This window comes from Eucalyptus grandis, chromosome 2 (genome assembly GCF_016545825.1).
Source record: "Eucalyptus grandis isolate ANBG69807.140 chromosome 2, ASM1654582v1, whole genome shotgun sequence".
Taxonomy (NCBI): Eukaryota; Viridiplantae; Streptophyta; class Magnoliopsida; order Myrtales; family Myrtaceae; genus Eucalyptus; species Eucalyptus grandis.
This window is the reverse complement of record NC_052613.1, coordinates 47818396-47837964: the sequence shown is the minus strand read 5'-3', so window position 1 is coordinate 47837964 and position 19569 is coordinate 47818396. Positions and strand designations below refer to the sequence as shown.

The window sequence follows — 19569 nt, the reverse complement described above, 5'->3', positions numbered from 1 at the left end:
GTTTCCAACGTTCAGGGGGACAAAGAGAGAACGATAGGGGGAGAGGGGGGCCGGTTCCAATGAGGTGGACCGAGCTCAATTCAGATCTTTATGGGTTTCACCAAGTTGGGCTTAACGGGTTGTATTATAACTTGATGGGCCTAGTGTGGCCTGGGCTGCTCTTGTGGATCGATGGGTTGAGGTGAATTGGGCCAGGTGCTTGACGGGCTTGACTTGTGGTCGGACCGAGCTGGGCTGGAACAAGGTGATCATACCGGGCTAGAGTGATGGGCTTTGATAGACCTAGTGCTTCATTATGTTTATTTTCTATTCTTTTTTCTTTTTTCATTTTTATGTTTTCATTATTTATTTATCTTTATATTATACACAGTTTTACAAAAAATGCATGTTTGACTTGCCATCGAAAAATTAAGATATTAATGGCACCGTGACGCAAATGGACCTTTCCCAAAATATTACGAATAATCAAATGATATAGTATGATATTTATCAATCCAAATTCATAGGCTTGACAAGCGTCGAAATACCAGAGACTTCGGCTCCTATTGGCCCCTCACCTGCGAAATCGGTCGCATCGTCTTGGCTCCTATTGGCCCCTCACCTCCGGACCTCCTGCTGCACCACCCGCAATTATCCGTATTTCCGGGCTCGCAAGGCGAAGGTAAGGTAAATAAAGCTACTTCGCGCTTTCCTTATTTTTAACTCTTACTCGTCGCTTTCCGCGGGGTTCTCTTCTCATCCACACAAGGTAATTTCTTTAGTTCAAAATTAGCCTTCGTCGGGGACGAGTCAGTCAGTAGTCAGCTGCATTTCCTCGGTTAAACGTGGCTTGTAGATTGATCTCAATAGCCTGAACGAGCGACGGTTTCTCTAATTTTTGTCCTTATTTTTTATAGTTTCCGTTGAATTCTATATTGGATTAATTGTTTCTAACCTTGTTCGTAGGACATGGTGTTTGCTGCAACGTTTCATGGGGCATAGTCTATAAACCCTTCCTTCACCGTCGCCTCGCCGGTATCAAATCTAGGAGGAGAAGATGCTGAAGGGGGGGACTCTGGATGTGAGATTGCTCCTCATTGTAGAGACGAAGGGGAGATGCCACTGCAGGCTCTGCTGTTCTTAGCATCTTTGACCTTTTGTGGAAATTTCTTGCTATGATTAGAGTTGGTTATCAAATTACTCATGGGGGAATAGAGGTGTGTATATGTGTTCTCTTTCCCTGTTCATTAAGTGTCTGTTTTTCCCCTGATGTTGCAATCCACTAGATGTGATGGACGTAATTATTTATATGATAAGTTAATAGCAAAGACGAGTTTGAAAATGTTTGAAGGTTGCATCACATCGAAAAAGTGTAGCTCAGAACTTCAGATGGATAGAGCAAGTTCATGTCATGATAATGGCGGTTAAGATTCTTTATATCCTCTTTCCTGTTTTAGTCTGGAAACTCCATTTGAATACATTTACTAAGTTGTGGAATGTGTACCCGACTAATCTCCTTTACATCTCTGATTCTGATATGTGAAAATTACTTTTGCAGAGTTCACCAGAAGTGGAAGGAACTCGGTACTGACACAAAGTACTTATCCCCACACACGCAATCTTCTCATTTCTGAGCATACTGTAACGCACATTGATATCTATGGGGGAAACAAATTTATTGCTCCTCAACCCTTCCATGCCAGCATTTTACTCACCATCCAGGATTAAGGAATGGTTTAGTCGGTTTGAGTACCGACACAAATGAAGTCGTTTCGTGTCCCAGATAGCACTCAATGAAATCTTTTCCCATTGTTCATTTTGATTACTATTCAAATTCTGCTTCGTGGAATCAAAGATGCATAGACTAAAGTCACTGGTTGGCAAAGTTTAAAGGGTAGGAAGATTTGTTTCTGCTATTTCTTTTGTCAGGTTGTTTGAAAGACACTGGTAATGATCATGGGGTATAATCAGAATCTAGAAAGAATCTTTTCTGAAGGATTAGCATATTGTCTGTGTTCTCACTTTTTTTTGTTAAATTTCCAATAGATTGTCCACTTTCTACTTCTTCATTTCTAACATTGTACCAAATCACATGCAATGGTCCAAAATTTCTTGCCTTTTATGTTGTTTGTTCTCCTGTTCCATAGTTATCACATTGACATAATTACGTCCACATTTTGTCATATGGTTGCTATAACTCTTTCGTTGCTAAGGAAATTGTCAGAAGCAAGAGTGCTAATGTTGACGGGCACAAACTTGTGTGGTTCTTCCCTGATGTGCCAAGAGCTGCCATTTTTTTGGTCAGTAATATGTGATAAATTCCCACTTTGAGAGGATTTACAGTTGGTGTGTTGGGAGTACTAGATCTCTCTGATTGTTCTGTAATAAAAGCATTGAATCTTGCTCTCATCTATTTTTTGAGTTTAGTTTCTCTAATCAAGTATGTAGCAAGGGGCTGCAGCTTTGTTGGATTCACAGAACTCCTAGGATTTGGGATTACGAATGTGGTTGGATAAAACAAGCTGCTTAGGGAAAGATTTTCAGTAGTATTCATTGGAGTTTATAACCACTGTATCTGCTATATCTTGAGTCCATGAATAGTTTGTATCATATACATGTGGTCCTTTGGATGTTGGTGTAATCAAAATTATCAAGCTCTTTGTTATGCATAGTTTTGAGAGTGGCCTTGGTCTCAAGATAAGATTCGGATTGGTAAGCATCATAGGCCGTCCGTGTCTTGCTTGGAATCTAAGTCTCTGAAAACTATCCAGCTAAAGGAAGGTTTGTTTGGGGTTGTGCTTATTGTTGTTTTTTGGTGTGTAGAGTTGCATGTTTTGCCCTATGTCATCTCTATGCTTGTGATGGCAGACAGATGTCGACTTCAATATCTTGTTTGGAGTCCAATCTTTATGAGGTCCAATTTCTATGTCCTCATTTTTACATATAGTTAGAGGAAGAACTCCAATCGGTGAAAGGGAGTTGCTATAAGATTAAAGAGGTAGCTACTCATTGACTGCAAGTATCAAAGAGGGACTTGACAACATTTTAGTCAATCTTTGGTCTTTTGATTGACAGTAATTTAACTCGGTTGCACCTGCTAGAAATTCTACTTCCGAATTTGACTTTTCGCTTGTAATACTTTGTCATAATATCGTCATTATATAATGAAGAATTTAATTTGGAATCAGCGATGGCGTTTATGTTTGTGCTTACTATCATCTAATAGAAAGCAAGTGTGCCCATGAAAACCTTCCAAGGACCAGCCAACGTCTTTGACAAGAAATTCCAACTTCGGAAGCATTTTGCCAACTATTTCCAATCGGAAGTGGGGTTATTTTGACTGGAAAAAAACCGTGGTTATTAGAACAGCGTGGGTAACACGCCTCCTTTTTGGCTGCTACTTTTCAAAAACGACAAAAGGAGGAGGGGACATTACTAAGCCACGCCTCAATTTTAGCTTGATTCGTGAGATGACAATGAATCCAAATTTGTATTGGCGTGATACACACATCAAAGTTTTGTCAATGAAAATCATTAAAATTTTGTCTCCAAAGAAGTCAGAAAACGAACAATATTTAATATGACGCCCATGCGAGTCAAATGAAATAAACAAGATATTATTTTCACTGAAAAATTATTTGACGACACCTTGATGGAAAGTAAAGATGTCACATGCAAGAAAAAATTAAGGTAAATGTATCATGATGATATAGTTTGGGATTTTTAATATCTTAACAAAAGTTCATGGTATATATATATATTATAATGGGCATAGTTTGAGTTTTTTTATTTTAAAAAGGGACAATGAGACATTACCTGTAGTGGATGGGGGGCACCTCAGTATAAAGCCTTTGATGCTTATGGCTTGTTGGGTAATACTCCGAGAAACAACTAATTCTATTTTTTTGCTCCCATGAGCAAAAAAATAAAAATAAAAAAGAGATTGGTTTGGTAAAATTTTTGTTCCCGAAAACGAAAATTCGTGTTTTTTCCCAGAGTAGATTTGGATCAAAATCAAGAAATATAAAATTTACTTATTGTTCCCAGGAACAATCAATTCTATTTTTTTCTTCTCTTCTCTTTTCTTCTCTTTCCTTTTCTTTTTCTTCCTTTTGGCTAGTCATTGGCCTTGGCCATGGTCGGCGATGTTGAGCCACGATAAGACTTGTCAACCCGAGCCTCACCTAGCCATGTCGAGGCTTGACCTTGCTAGCCGGCAAGAGGTTGGCCTCACCAAGCCTTCGCGAGGCTCGTGGTGGCCAAGTGAGCTTTCGAGCTTGTCGACCTCACCCAGCCGATCATTGGTTGCGGGCATGGCCGACAATCGGCTAGAAAGGAGGAGGAAGAAGAAGAGAAAATTAGAAAAAAATTAGAAGAAAAGAAAATATAATAAAAGTATTAAAAATTAAAAGAAAAAAATTAAAATCTTATCAAATGCATTTCAATTTGGAATAAAAATTTCGGATAGCTACCAAACGCTTTAAAAATTCAGAAATTGTTCTCGAAAACAAAATAAAAAAATCATTTTCGACCAAAAATTATTTTTAAAAATAGAATGGTTACTAAATATGCCCCTAACGTCCGAATAAAACACCATATAGACATGGGGAGACATGAAAAAATGAAGATGGTTCTAAGTTCAAAAAGGTTTATCTAGTTAAATGTCGCATGGCAATGCAGAATGTGTTACATTTTAAGTGCAAATGATTTGTGATATTAGTATCGCATTTGAAAAACAAATAGCAAAAGGAGATACATACGTTATTGTCCTCGAAGGACATGTAGTGGACTATTGACCTTATTCATGTTCAAAAAAAAGAAAAAGAAAAAAAAGAGGTGAATATGTAAGACATGAAAAGACCAAAATGATCTTAAAAAGTTCATACAAAATATCTTGACAAGAATAGTATCACTGTCATCATTATTGTAAAATACTCATTTTGGGGCCACAAATTTTCAAATGATCAACTAAGTAACACAATTTTTATGGGGCGACCACCTAAGCCACCTTCCTGAACTCACTATGTAAACTGCCTTCCTTCTATGGTTGTGTTTGGTTTTCTTAATAACCTAATGTTCAATAGAATAGCATTTGATGGAGGTGAAAATTTGAATTTTCTTATGTTCAATTTCGTGTTTGAATGATGATGGATCTTGCTATGTGCTTTCTGATGTTTGGAACACGATAATTATGCTCGCGTCTAGACGACTTGAGCTATGGAAAATATGGAGTAGAGTATCAAATTGATCGGTAGTTACGATGGTGAGTTGATTTGTCAGAGCATTATCAATGATATCAGCTAGCGCTCTCCGTTTAAGAGATAACTAAGCTAGATATTATTAGAACGGTCAACTAACATGATACACAAAGGATACAACATACTATACACGGACCTCTAAACAATAGGATCATATGCAACAATTAAAAGAAGTTTGAAACATTGAGAAAATTCTCTGATTTAATAAATACTATTTGTTGAAGAAACGCGACGACCAGGTTACTCTCAATCCTGGCCTTTCCTGAAGCATAGTAGAGCAGAGACCAAGGGCTGAATTTACCGAGGACAAGGTGCGAGAGGCCATAGCGTAGCATCAATGGCTAACTTGCGATCACCTTTTTCATTGATGATGCTTGAGAGTTGCGGGCCCTCGTGTGAGGTTGCCGGGATGAAGGACGGCCTCCGCTTCAGTTTTGTCCTGAGTGACAAAAGGGTCAAACGCTCGGAGTTGGGAATTTTAGTTGGGGACTAATTAGTGGACTTTGACTGACAGTTAAAGTAATGGAAAAAATCTCGCCTCTTTTCCTACAAAATGAAGCTTGAGGATTTGCAATTTTGATTCGATCTACAGCCACTCATTTTCCCCCCTAATGTTCCGATAATGTATCCTTGAGAGAGCAAGTATCTGCAGCAACGACAGAAATGAAGACAAAGTAACAATTTCTCTGGCCATCATTTGAAAAGATTTTGTTACAAGCAAGTGCTTCAAAACACTTGTTAAGCAATCAATTTGGGAGATTTTGCACTTTCCAATGCATTGAGTTCTCATGTTATGTGGAATAAATACTTAAAAATTTATTTTGAAATTACATATGCTTAGCAAGTACCCCAAGATGCTTGCTAACATTGGAAAAATTTACTCCGACCCTCTATCACCATATATTGGATATGAGCAATTATTTAGTGAAATCTAGTACACATATTAAATTGGATATGGGTTGTCAGACCTTGTAAGACTCACGTGTGTCAACCTTTATTAAAGGTTCGAATTCATTTCTACGTATATTAGGTTGATGCAACAATTTATATTTGGACCAATCAAATTACACGGATTGTTGCCTCAAAGTCCACTTTTCATCGTGATCGGATTTAAGCGATGCACATCAAGACAAAAGCCATCTCGATCTAACTAGAATACTTCAGAACTTAAAAGTCTTCCATTCACACCATCATTTGATGTTGTTCTCCCCGGCATAATAACCGTCTCTTGTTCACACCTTTTATTATGCATCAGTACACTTAGCTTCAAACCATCTAGGCACTCGTATTCAATCCTTTGACACTCAGAACCAAGCCATGCCCATCGCAGAACTCTTTCTTGGTGCCTTTCTTCAGGTGCTGTTTGATAGGTTGGCCTCTCACAATCTGCTCAACTTTGCACGGCGCGAGGGGATTGATACACGGTTGAAGAAATGGGAAAAGATGCTGATCGAAATCCACGAGGTGCTGGATGATGCAGAGGACAGGCAACTGAGCGGACATCTTGGAGTGAAGTCATGGCTTGAAGATCTTAGGAACTTGGCCTATGACATCGAAGACTTGCTTGATGAGTTTGCCACAAAATCTGTTGAAAGCAGGTTTAAGGCAGAATCTGGCACTAAAAAGGTGAGTTCCCTTCTTCCGAGTTGTTGCTTCAGATTGAGCCCAAGAGCGTTTACGCTTGACCACAAAATGAGATCCAATATAGAAGATATGGATGATAGATTACGAGATATCATAATGCGGAAAGATAGTCTTTGCTTAAGAGAAAATAATGGGCAGCGATCAACACACGGCCCATTGGATAAGCCTCTACCCACTACACATTTGCCCGAGCCTTGTTTCGTTAGTAGGGAGGTAGAAAAAATGGAGATCATCAGATTACTAATCACAGAAGAACATGATAGAACGTATGCGGATATAAATGTGATTCCCATAGTAGGGATGGGGGTGTTGGGAAGACAGCTCTAGCCCAACAAGTCTACAATGATGCTAGAGTCACCAACTATTTTGAGGTGAAAGTATGGGTTTGTGTTTCTGATGAGTTCGATGTGCTTGCTGTTACAAAGAGAATCTTTGAGGCAACCAATGACCATTCATCTTGTGAATGTAAGGACCTGAATTGGCTTCAAGATAAGCTCAAGGACAACCTTTTTGGGAAGAAGTTTCTTGTTGTGTTAGATGATGTTTGGAACGAGAAATATGGAAAGTGGACTACCCTCTTGAAGCCTCTTCAATCGGGAGCAAAGGAAAGCAAGATCATCATCACGACTCGTAACCTCCATGTTGCTTCAATAGCTGGTGCTCCCCCAAAAATTCTTAAAGAATTGTCACTAGATGCTTCTATGACTCTGTTCACATTTCATGCCCTAGGAGTTAGAAATTTCGATCATCATCCCGATCTTCATGAATTAGGTCAGAAGATAGTGGAAAAATGCAAAGGACTGCCATTAGCCGTGAAGACATTAGCTAGGATATTACGCACTGAAGTTAGTCCCCATAAATGGAGAACCATATTGAACACCAAAATTTGGGACCTACCTGAAGAAAGAAATGAGATCCTTCCAGCTTTGAAACTTAGCTATCTTAATCTCCCTTCCAAGCTAAGAAGATGTTTCGCTTACTGTGCTATATTTCCCAAGGATTATGAAATCAAACGGGATGAGTTGATTCATTGGTGGATTGCAGAGGGCTTGGTGAAGGCAAAAGAAGGAAAGAACTGTTGGAATGAAGGTTTGGATTATTTCAATGAGCTAGTATCTAGATCATTATTTCAAAAGTCAAGCAGCAATGGATCACGATTCTTGATGCATGATCTTGTGAATGACTTGGCAAAGCTAGTTGCAGGTGTAACCTATTTTAGCTTACGGGAGTTGGAGTTTGAGGGTGACCAAAACAATTCATCTTTAGCTCGTCACGCCTCATTCATTCCCAGTGATCTTGTTGTGTCAGAAAGATTGAAGATATATCATGGAATGGAGGGACTTAGGAGTTTCATATCATTAGAGAAGCAATATTGTACTTCCTTTGTGTCCCAGAAAGTGCTATGTGACTTGTTGTCGAGATTGAAGTACTTGAGGGTGCTTTCATTAAGTCACTATAACATTAGAGAGGTACCGGATTGCATTGACAAACTAATGCACCTAAGGCATATCAATCTATCGTACACTGATATTGAAAGGCTTCCAAAGTCAATTGTCACATTGTACAACCTAGAGGCTTTGATGTTGCGTAGTTGTCAATACCTTATTGAATTACCTAACAAAATGGAGAAACTTGTCAATTTAAGATTTCTTGACATCACCAACACTTGGAGCCTAAGAGCAATGCCGTTGTATATAGGTAATTTGGTTGGTCTTGAGATGTTGTCTAAGTTTGTAGTGGGAACAGAAAATGGGTCGAGGTTGAAGGAGTTAAAAAACCTAAAGAACCTTGGAGGGGAATTGTGTATCTCTTATTTGCATAAGGTTCGAGAAGCTGAAGATGCCAAGGATGCTAACTTACCCAAGAAGGAGGGAATATGCCGGTTGACCATGCAATGGAGTGAAGATTTTGAAAATTTCTGGAATGAAGAGCTTGAAGAAAAGGTCCTCGACTTTCTTCACCCTCACCAAAACCTCAAAAGTCTCACAATATCCTACTACAGTGGCCTAGAATTCCCGTCATGGTTAGGAAGTCCCTCATATGTTAACATAGTTCATTTGTATTTACATGACTGTCGTAGGGCCAAGGCATTACCATCACTTGGGCAGCTATCTTTGCTAAAAGAAGTGTACATCAAAGGTTTAAATGCAATATGCACCGTAGGGCCTAAATTTTATGGAACTAAAAGTCCTTTTCCATCTTTAATAACATTAAAATTCGAGGACATGCCTTTATGGGAGGATTGGTCTCATTGCATTGGTACCGAAGTAGAAGTTTTCTTCCCTCGTCTTGAGCATCTCATCATTCGGGATTGTCCTCTGTTGATCGGAAAATTGGCTAGTCAACTAAGTTCCCTTATAAAACTCAAAATTAAGTCATGTTCACGTATGGATACCTCATCCTCTATCATTAGCCTTCCATCCCTCAATGAATTATACTTCGGAAGTTGTAATGATGGATTGCTAGAGAGTTTGGTTAACCTAACATCTCTGACTGCTCTTGTCATAGAAGATGTGGCTGAATTGACTTGCTTAAATCATGGGTTTACAAGTTCCTTGATCAAGCTAGAGAAGTTGGAGATTAGTAGTTGTGAAAAGTTGATACACTTATGGCAAGACAGAGACGTAACTCGAAATCTCGTTTCTCTAAAGAGCTTACTTGTCAATAGTTGTCGTAGGTTGATATCTTTTGTGGCTAAAGAAGGAGATATAGAGTTGCCCGACAACCTTGAGACTATCGATTTGAGGAATTGCTTCAATTTAGAGACCCTCCCAAGCAAGATGCACATCCTCTCCTCTCTTAAGGGCTTGGCCATTAAAAAATGTCCAAAACTCGTTTCCTTCCCTGATACAAGTATACCGACATCATTGATGTCATTAGATATAAATCATTGCAAGATGTTGCAATTTTTACCTAGAGGATTAAGTATTCAACTGGATGAACTAAGTAGCAACAGCAGCGGTAATCATGGTGGCATGATGCCTTGTTTGCAAGAGTTGAGGATCTTTGGATGTGATTCTCGCCAACCTCTCCATTTGGCGAGGGTAGATTTTCACTTGTGTCCCTTAGGAGACTTACTATTGGAAATTGCAAGGAAGTGGAGTCTCTCATGGAGATAAATCTAGACCATCTTCTGTCACTTGAGGTGATCAAAATTTTGGATTGCAAGAATTTGAGAAGCTTACCCCAGGGCTTGCACACGCTATCCCATCTCACTTCCTTGGTATTGGACAGATGTCCTACTCTAGAGCTCCAGTGCTTCCCTCCTCTTCCTTCTAGCATCTCGAGCTTGTGGTTTTCTTGGTGTCCAAAAATAAAATCCTTACCTAATCAATTGCATCGACTTACATATCTCCGTGTTCTAATAATTTCATGGTGTGAGAGTATTACAAGCTTTCCCCATGGGGGATTACCACCCCAGCTACAGACACTTAGGATATGGGGATGCAGGAATATGAAACAGCCAGTAAGGGAGTGGCTCACCCGCCTCACCTCCCTTCAATATCTCATGATCGACGGTAGCGTTGGAGGAGTGGGGGAGGAGAAGGATCTTCGGCTTCCGCTCCCTCCTTCTCTGCTCCATCTCGAAATTAAAGATATGCTGAACGTGGAAAGACCGTCCAGCAAACTCCCTCCCTCTCTTCAGACCTTATTGATCTATGATTGCCCGAAGCCGAGGGAATTGCCCCAGATGGCCTCCCTCCCACCCTAGGAGAACTCTGGATTGAAAGATGTAGGATTCTCAAGGAGCGATGCTCGACACTAACCGGGTCGCTATTGGCACCTCATCCGTGAAATCCTGCAAGTCACATCCAGTACTTTGAATCGGCTTTTGAATCTAAGTTGATTAAATAAAAGGGCTTTTTGGACCCAAAATTTTTGTGTATATAGGCCAAGGCTATTTCCACAGCTAAAATAACTGCTGCCACAACCATTTAATCTAAACAGACAATAATACTCTTCACTTTACACAAAACATGGCCTCTTCTCTTTCGGCATTTTCGGCTCTTCTCTTTCCCCCCCGACTCCCATCCATCCCACTTTACAAACCTTGCTGATGCATAGAGGATTGGCATATTTTCCCCTCGATTTAGTTTTTCATTAATTCCTCAAAAATCAAAGAGACGTGCTGCAATCAAATATCAGTAACGGTGAAGAAAACCAAAGCCCTATTCTTCTTGAGGGATTGTACTCATGTTGTGAATTGCTGGGACAAGTATAAATCCACCAAGGCAGATTAATTGGTGTGTGGGTGGGACTTGTCGTCTCTTTTTCTCTTTTTGTCGAGCCTATGACGATGAGATTTAAGTGCTAGATCGTTCATCGTGCTAGGAAGTGATGCAATGCGTGGTTATTTTCCAAATTTAAAATGCAGAGTTTCTCTTTTCGATCGAGGTGATGATCTTCAACTGCTTTCTTGCTATTCTTCTTGCTGTCACTTTGAAGGACGAGAGTTTATGGTTATGGAGTATGATTGGAATTTAGAACAGATCCGTTCGAAGGGTTGTTAAATTCTAACATTCACCCTCCGTTGCTTTGCAGAAGATTTGTCAACTCCATCGAATAACCCGTGAGCTACAGCCTTCTCGTTTCTATTCTCTCGCTTAGTAGCTGTGATTGCGGTAGGTGCAATGATCTTTCTCTACAGCTCATGCGGTGATGGCATTGGAATTGTTTGAATGCCTTCTTCCAAGTCATCCTCGCCCCTTGAATCAGACGTGCATTTGCTCCCAAGAAGACTTCCATGCCTCGATTCATATCATCAAACTCGGGTATGATCTTGCCATTAACTAACTCCTACTCTTTAACTCTTCTACTCGTAGTCATTTCTCTACTCAGATTCGTCATCAGTTCCCCCGTCATTTGAAATGCTTCGTCGATGTCAACACACCAGGGAAAATGCCAATATATCTCGGGATGTCATTAACGAGTGTCTCGTTGGAATTTGGATTTCTCAGCTTAGTTTTGCATTCTAGCTGTTTGTTGCATTCCCTCATCCCACTCTTTTGTCAATGTTTTCCTCTGTCTCGTTCACCAAGATTCTCTCAATCTTGCTTCCCCGCAGATCGCATTGGAATTCCATTGGTGAAGTTTGTGGGTACGACCCCGCTTACCCATGTAAAGGTCTATATAGCTCTCCTTCACCGTTGCCTCACCGCATTGAGTCTAGGAGAAGATGCTAAGGGGGACATCCGACCATGCCACTGCGGCCTTTCTCGTTAAGATCTTGACTTTTGTGGAAACTTTTCCATGATTAGTTGGTTCGTGAATTTCTCAAGAGGATAGGTATGCATATCTCCTCTTTTCCCATTCAACAAGTGCCTGTTTTTCCTCGATGTGCAATCCACTAGATGAGTCTGAGTCTGGACATAATTTACACGATACCCAAATAGCAAAGACAAGCTTGAAAAGCCGCATCACATCTAGAACTGTGGCAGAAGAACACCACAAGTGCCATAACTTGGCACGCCGGGACACTTAAGTGCCATAACTTCCAAACGGTACACTTAAGTGCCACTTTTTTTCAAGTGGGACACTTATGCCACCTCCGGCGACCCTTGCCGGAAATCATACGTGGCACTATTTTATTACTATTTTTGCCAACGTGGCTCACGGAGAGCCGAGTCGGCGCTCGTCACCAGAAACGACGTCGTCTCCATAATAAAAGCCCCAAATCTTCCAAAAACGACGTCGTCTCCCAAATGCCCCAAATCTAAAACCCTAAATCGGCCAAAATCCCTATTGAAGTGCTCGAATTGAAGTCTCGAACCCTAATTTTCATTTGCCCAAAATTCCTTCGTCGAATCTTGGAAATGGAGAGCAGGACTCAGCAGCGACGCCGCCTCAATTTCCTCTCATCGAAGCGAAGGAGAAGGCCAAATAAGTTTCTGTTTTTGTGGGTTACCGAGTCCAAGAAGAACATCGTGGACTCAAATCAATCCCGGGAGAAGATTTTATGGATGCGCCCGATATAAAGAAGCGTCGAAGTGCAAATACTTCAAATGGATTGATGAGAAGTTCTCGGACCGAGCCACGAGGTGATATTGGATCTACTTCATAAAAGACAGCAATCTTCATCTGTGTTCGTGGACGACTTGGACGATGTTGACTCAATGCAAGCTCAAGTGTCTTCAGTGAAACTTTCAAGAATGAAGTGTCAATGCACGCTCAAGCATCTTCAACTAAACCTTTCAAGAATGAAGTCCCAATGATGAAGATTGAACGAAAGTGTTACCAAGCGTGTATTATGGTGTTGTTTTGTTGTCTATTGTACTTTATGATGAAATGTAAAGTACTTGAGAATGAGAAAAAGTTTCTGACTGCCATAGTTAAAAATGGTGTTGTTCTCGGATTAAACGTTGGGTTTTTTTTCTTTTTGAAAGATGCGAAGAAGTTTGTGTTGTGGAACAAGATCATTGTTGCTTTGTTGTCGTTTGTGCTGTGGTATGGACTTGCCATAAGTTTACCATCATCTTCTCTGTTTTGATGCGGAATCATCTTCTCTCGTTTTGCAATGCAGAATCATGTTCTCTCGTTTTGATGCGACCGACATATACACAAGACAAACATGAGTCATTACCCGAGTGCCATAAGTTGTATTCAGTAATCACGTAAGTGCTAGTCGCGATGAAAAAGGATCACTTTAGTGTCAAGTTATTGTTAAAGTGATCGGTTAAGTGTCACTTGTAGTTAAAAGTGAACAGCTAAGTGCCAAGTTTTTTTAGAATAGGATCAGTTAAGTGCCAATTTTTTTGTCGGTTTTCTGTAAAAATTGCGCCAGCCACCAGCACCGGCGACACCACCAACCATCACCACTATCCACACTACACACTAGGCGCTCCAGCCACCACCATGCTGGTGGTGTTGCTGCACAAGATACTAGTGCAAGGCTCGGCCAGCACTAGTTTGCACCAACACATGGTGTAAGATGTGCAACCGCACACTTGTACTGTGTGTAGGTGCACCGCTTAAGCCTATAACCCCCACCACAAACCAATAATCACCAGCATCACCATCACCACACCAAAGACCCCAGCCACGACATTAGCACCCCACCAACAAACCGACTACCACCTACCACCAAACATCACCATCCACCATCACTAGATACACCAAAGACTACTATCACCACGTAACACCAACAAAGAAGAAGAACAAGTAAAAGCCAGAATCCATGATAAACAACAACATAAATTGACAAGCAGCGCAAGATCATTTCATTGATATTAATATCATCAAGTCTGAGTCTGACAACATTCATTTCATTGATATTTCATCAAGTGTGAGTCTGAGTCTGACAACATCAATGAATGACAAACTAAAGAAAAAAAAACAAAAGATAACCATCGATGCATAGACTTTCTATATGCACGACAACATCATCGTTTACATAATCAAGTTTACTCCTAAGCTCCACAAATCCTATCACATCTCATCTCATCAATCAATATGCACGACACCCCCGTTCGTCCTCCTTTCGATGGGCCTTTCACTTGATTCATAATTCTCGGCACTCTTTCTAACTGGACGTGCAACTTCTTCTTCAACCTTCTCGCATCCACCACTCGGATGGAGCTGCAAATGTCATAGGCCGAATTGAATCAAAAGGAGCCGGAGCCGGAGCCGGAGATGGAGCCGGAGCCGGAGCTCGAGCTTGAGCCGGGTTCTTTCTCTTATTTTTTTGGCACGCTTGATGTTGATGTTTTCTTCTTTTTTGTTGGTGCAGCCGTCGATTCTTGAGTTGGGCCCGAGATAAGAACTTCCGAACTTCTCCCGGGCTACAAAAACAATAAATTGTTAGCAAAAATCTACAGCATAAATTAAATTAAATGCAGCCAATAAAACTTACATTGAGAATGACTGTTCCAAGAGGGCTCATTCGTATACGTGCCATAGCCATATTGTCCGAACCTCTTCCCAAGTGCCCTCTTGTTTGAATAGGGCGTCACTTTCAGAACTTGTGATTTGTTGCCCCTTTGTCCCGCTTTCTTGGGCCCTTTAACTACAGCCCGAGGCTTGTTCGACCCATTGTGTTGGGCGTCTTCTAGATGGCCTTTGTGTACCGCCCTTCACCTGGCCTTGTTCTAGTTGTCCTTCGTGTAGCCCTTCAACTTCAAAGTGACACCTCCTTCGTTTGGCCTTCTCGTGGTACCGGTGGTGGTACTTGTGGTGCCCTTGCGGTGATTCTTCCGGTGGCTCCCGTGATGATCCTTGAGGTGGCTCCCGTGATGATCCTTGAGGTGGCTCCCGTGATGGCCCTTCGGTGGCGTTGAGTTCGAACTTGCTTTCTTCGAACCCGAGAAAGAGGCGAAAAGATACCATAAATATAATATCGAGACATATAATAATAAAAACTGAATACAAATTGATTGAATTTAGCACTGGGTATTTCTTTCGCTGCCAAGAACAAGCCGAATTGCACCGGCCGTGATGCTGCTTGGGTCAATCCTTCAGCTGGCCGTGATGCTTTGCTTGGGTCAATCCTTCACCGGCCGTGATGCTTGCCACTGGGCCAATCCTTTACCCGGGCCGTGTTCTACCTTGCCTTCTTCGAACAGCTGTTCGGTTTCATGACTTACCGAGGTTCTTCTTGTGACCTAACAAACACATTACATACAAGGCCAAATAGGATATCATTATGTACATTTTTATGATAAACGACAAGAAAGCAACATAAACATAAAATAAATTTCATGACTTACCGGTTCTACTTGTTGACTCAAGAACAACGACTCACTTGGCCCCGCTGTGTGCATTTCTCCAACTGTCTCTTCACTAGGCCTTCACCTTGCCTCAACCGTTGTTGCTTCCTCAATTGACAACCTTTAATATTGTGGCCTGTTAGGCGACAATAAGAGCACGTGATCTTTGCACCCTCCCTCGCTCATTCTTTGCTGACCCGAGACCTCTCCCTCCGCCATTCTTCGTCTTCGTTTTGTCCTTCCAATTGTCTTCTTCAAAGGCAAAGGTAGAGGTGCTTCACGATCCGTGGGCTCCCAAACTTGCTACTTCTAATTGGCTGCATCATGAACTGATAGGAAGCAAGATACTTTGATTTATGGTACCAATCATCGATGTAATCATCTATATTGTCGCCCTTCAACTGGATGGCACATATGGCATGTGCACATGGAATTCCACTTACTTGCCATGATCTACATGAACACTTCCTACTTCCTAGATTGACAACATACTTATCTCGCACCCTTCATTATCTCATATCCGTCATCTCCATTCCAAATGGGATGACAATGCGTACTTGCAGCCAAGTTGTCATCCAATTTCTTCACAATCCTAGGACCATATTGTCTTGTCCACTTTGCAGCCTCATCTCTTTGTTTCGCAGCCGAGTCATAACCGCAACTCGTATATCTTCAAGCATTGAGATGACTGGTTTGCATCTCGGCATCTATTATCTTCGAATTAAATACTTCACAAATGTTGTTGTCGACGTTATCGCACTTGAACTCCTCACTGAAGAATGCCCTACACCAATGCTTCGGTTCTAGTTGAAATAGGGTAGCACAACCTTCCTTTGTCAACTGAAGCAGTCCTTCTTTGGCTATTCTAAAGTCAGCTATGTTTGCACTCTTTGCTAATTGCCAAAATTCCAATTGTAGCTTATCCCCTTTGTAGGTCTTTGCCCAATTTCCGTATATGTGCCGCGCACACATTCGATGTTCAGCATAGGGTAACAACTCGGCTACTGCCGGAACCAATCCCTGCAATAATTCAAAGTAAGAAATATTATAGCAAATTACATGTTCATATTACAAAGCAAAGCAAAGCAAACTATTGACTAAACTTTTCAAAAAGCAAGCATTACCTTCTGGTCACTCGTGAATGCCCACCCTTCCCCGTTTGTTATCTCCAAGTCAGCCATCAGATTTTTCAAGAACCAAGACCAATTGTCCTTGTTCTCAATCTTTACAATAGCCCAAGCTAGTGGGAACATTTGGTTATTCGCATCTCTTCCAATCGCTGCCAACAATTCTCCCTTGCACAAGCCCTTCAAGAAACAAATGCCGTCCAATCCTATAATCCGTCTACAACCAGCTAAAAACCTCGTCCGCATGCATCAAAGCACACATAGAACTTATCGAACTTGGTCCCATGATCGGAAGTGGTCTCTCAATCACCTCTACATACACTCTACTTGTAGGGTTTTGCAGCCTACACTCCCAAGCATACTCCCACACCTCGCCCATATTCCTTAGCATACCGACCAATAAGTACCTTTATCACCTTTTGCTTTGCTCTTTTGCACTGATTCCTAGATACATTGATGCCTACACGCTCCTTCACCAAAGATCCTAAAGTTAGCAAGTTTCAAGTTGGGCATCACCTTGATCGATCGAAGAAGTGCTTCGACAACCATGAACTTGTTACCCTTTTGTTTTGAAAATTAATGGAACAAGTGTGTTCCTCTTGGTAGGCTCTAATCTGAAAAGACCCACTCTTCTTAACAAACGCACCGTAAATCTTCCATGGACAGTTTTGCTGCGAACACCTAGCTCTTACAAATTTCTTGGTATTTCTAATGAAATCAATATTTCTTTGTGCAGCAATGGAAGAACTCAGTATAGCTTCCCTAAATTGTATCGCATCATGGAATTTCATACCTACTTGACAAAGTAGGAGATGCAATGATGGATCATAGGAAGGAAACTTACTTTTCCTTCTACGCACAGCTCGTTGATCTTCTTCAACTTCGTCCCGGGAAGTTGCGGTGTCGATGCTTTCTTCATAATCTGTCTCCGGACCTGGCCAGCAACACCAACATCTCGGGGGCCTTCGTCTCTCGTTTGGATGAACAGCTACATGCAAAGTTGCAAATCTATCTCGACAAAAAGTCCCTTTGTTTTTCCTTGACTGTGTAAGCTCCTCATCGTCGGCGTCACTTAAGATTAACAAATTTTCAGCTTCAGCAGCCAACCCTTCATCGTCATCGTCACCCTCACTGGATTCAGCTACTTCCCAATCTAATTCAGTGATGGTGACATCACCCATGTCACAATCGCTCCGGTGAACAAAGATCTGCGCCCCTCTCCTCCCCATCCCGTCCATCATGACCTACTTCATCTCCTCCTTCTCCTACTTCGGTGGTATCTCGTGTCATCATGTTCGTCCTCACTATTGTTTTCAACAAACACTTTCGCCTCTTCGCCATGAAGATAATGATATAAGACATCCCTAAAACCATTATCATCTTCCAAAACTCTCAAACCATCTCTCAAGCCTTTCCCAGAACACAAGACAAAGAACTTTTGTACTCTACAAGGCAAAAATGTCACTATATCCCTAACAAATCCAATATAAGATGCCTTCTTTATATCTACAAAGATAGTACCCTCATTCCCCCTCATACTCCCACTCATCCTCCCCAATCACAAAATCTCCACCGTAGTAAACGATGACAAGAACATAGTCTTTATGCGCCATTTCGCAACAAAAGAGGACAAATATACAATTAACTATTTTGGGACCACATTCACAAAGAACAATTGCAAGTGGAGGTCCCCACACTCTTTATTAAAGAAAAGAAAAGAAAAGAAGAAGAGAGAGGGAAGATGCGGTCGTCGACAACTGCAAAGCTTGAAAACAACAGCCTCAGGACAAGGACAAATAAAAATTAAGATGGGACCCGACAACCGCTTTGATTATGCCGTCGCATTTCTTTAAAATATGGAGAGATTCCTCAGCATGGGTCCTCAACAATGCAATTTATTAAACAAATATCCAAGTCCCCATCCCCACAACCTTCGATTCTCACATGTGCAAAGTCCAATACTCGAACCCTAACAATCACCAATCATCGCACATTTCACATCCGACCACTACAAATTACTTTCGCACATCACAATTCAACACCCCCGAATGAATCACACATCACAAAGGATGAGGCGACGTCGAGCCCTACACCGAGCCCTAATTTCCCCCCCTCGAGCCCTACACCGAGCCTATATTTCAATGCCGCTCCTAAACTGTCAATTTGAACCCCCAATAGGATTGTAGCACTACATCTCAGCCATTAAATCTCACATCAAGCCCGACCTTTCCTGCCGACCCCCAAATTTGAAGTCCGAGCCCTAATAAACGAGTCGGAGCCCTAATTTCACCACGGGGAGAGGAAGAAGAGAAAAACCTGAGCAAATCGACGACGGCGAGCGATGACGGCGCTCGACGACGGCGACCGACGACGCCGACCGACGACGGCGACCGACAAAGGCGAGCGACGACGGCGAGCGATCACCGCGAACGGCGAGCTGTGAACGGCGATGGATGGATGGAGAGGACGTCGACCTACTGGTGAACCGACAAAATGTTAAATTCCAAATAAACGAACGACGTCGTTTTGTTTGGCCAAGTGCACAAAGTGGATGGGGCGACGTCGTTTTCCTCCTCCACGTCTGCTTTTTTTTAAAAAAAATTGCCACATCGGGGCTTAAGCTTGTCGCCGGAAAATGCCACGTCTGCATTTTGGCCGGTTTTTCGCCGGATTGGCACTTAAGTGTCCCATTTTACTCCGATGATGGCACTTAAGTGTACCATTTTAAAGTTATGGCACTTAAGTGTCCCGGCGTGCCAAGTTATGGCACTCCAGGTGTCCCGACCTCAGAAACTGTAGTTAAGAACTTCAGATTGATAGAGCAAACTCATGCCATGTTAATGGCCATTAGGTGCTTTG

At 41.6% G+C, this 19569-nt stretch overlaps 1 long non-coding RNA gene across 3 annotated transcripts in view; it reads left to right on the top strand.

Annotated features, from left to right (window-relative positions):
* The first annotated feature begins 601 nt into the window (after positions 1-601).
* LOC120290300 overlaps positions 602-19569 on the top strand; it is a 30014-nt gene continuing 11046 nt past the window's right edge. Inside the window, exons 1-3 of one of the 3 annotated variants that reach the window (XR_005548167.1) lie at positions 602-666; positions 946-1196; positions 1538-2289. This is a non-coding gene — a long non-coding RNA (uncharacterized LOC120290300). Of the gene's footprint in view, positions 667-945; positions 1197-1537; positions 2290-19569 lie in introns of those variants that run through there. The other 2 variants (XR_005548168.1, XR_005548166.1) reach the window with 2 other exon arrangements.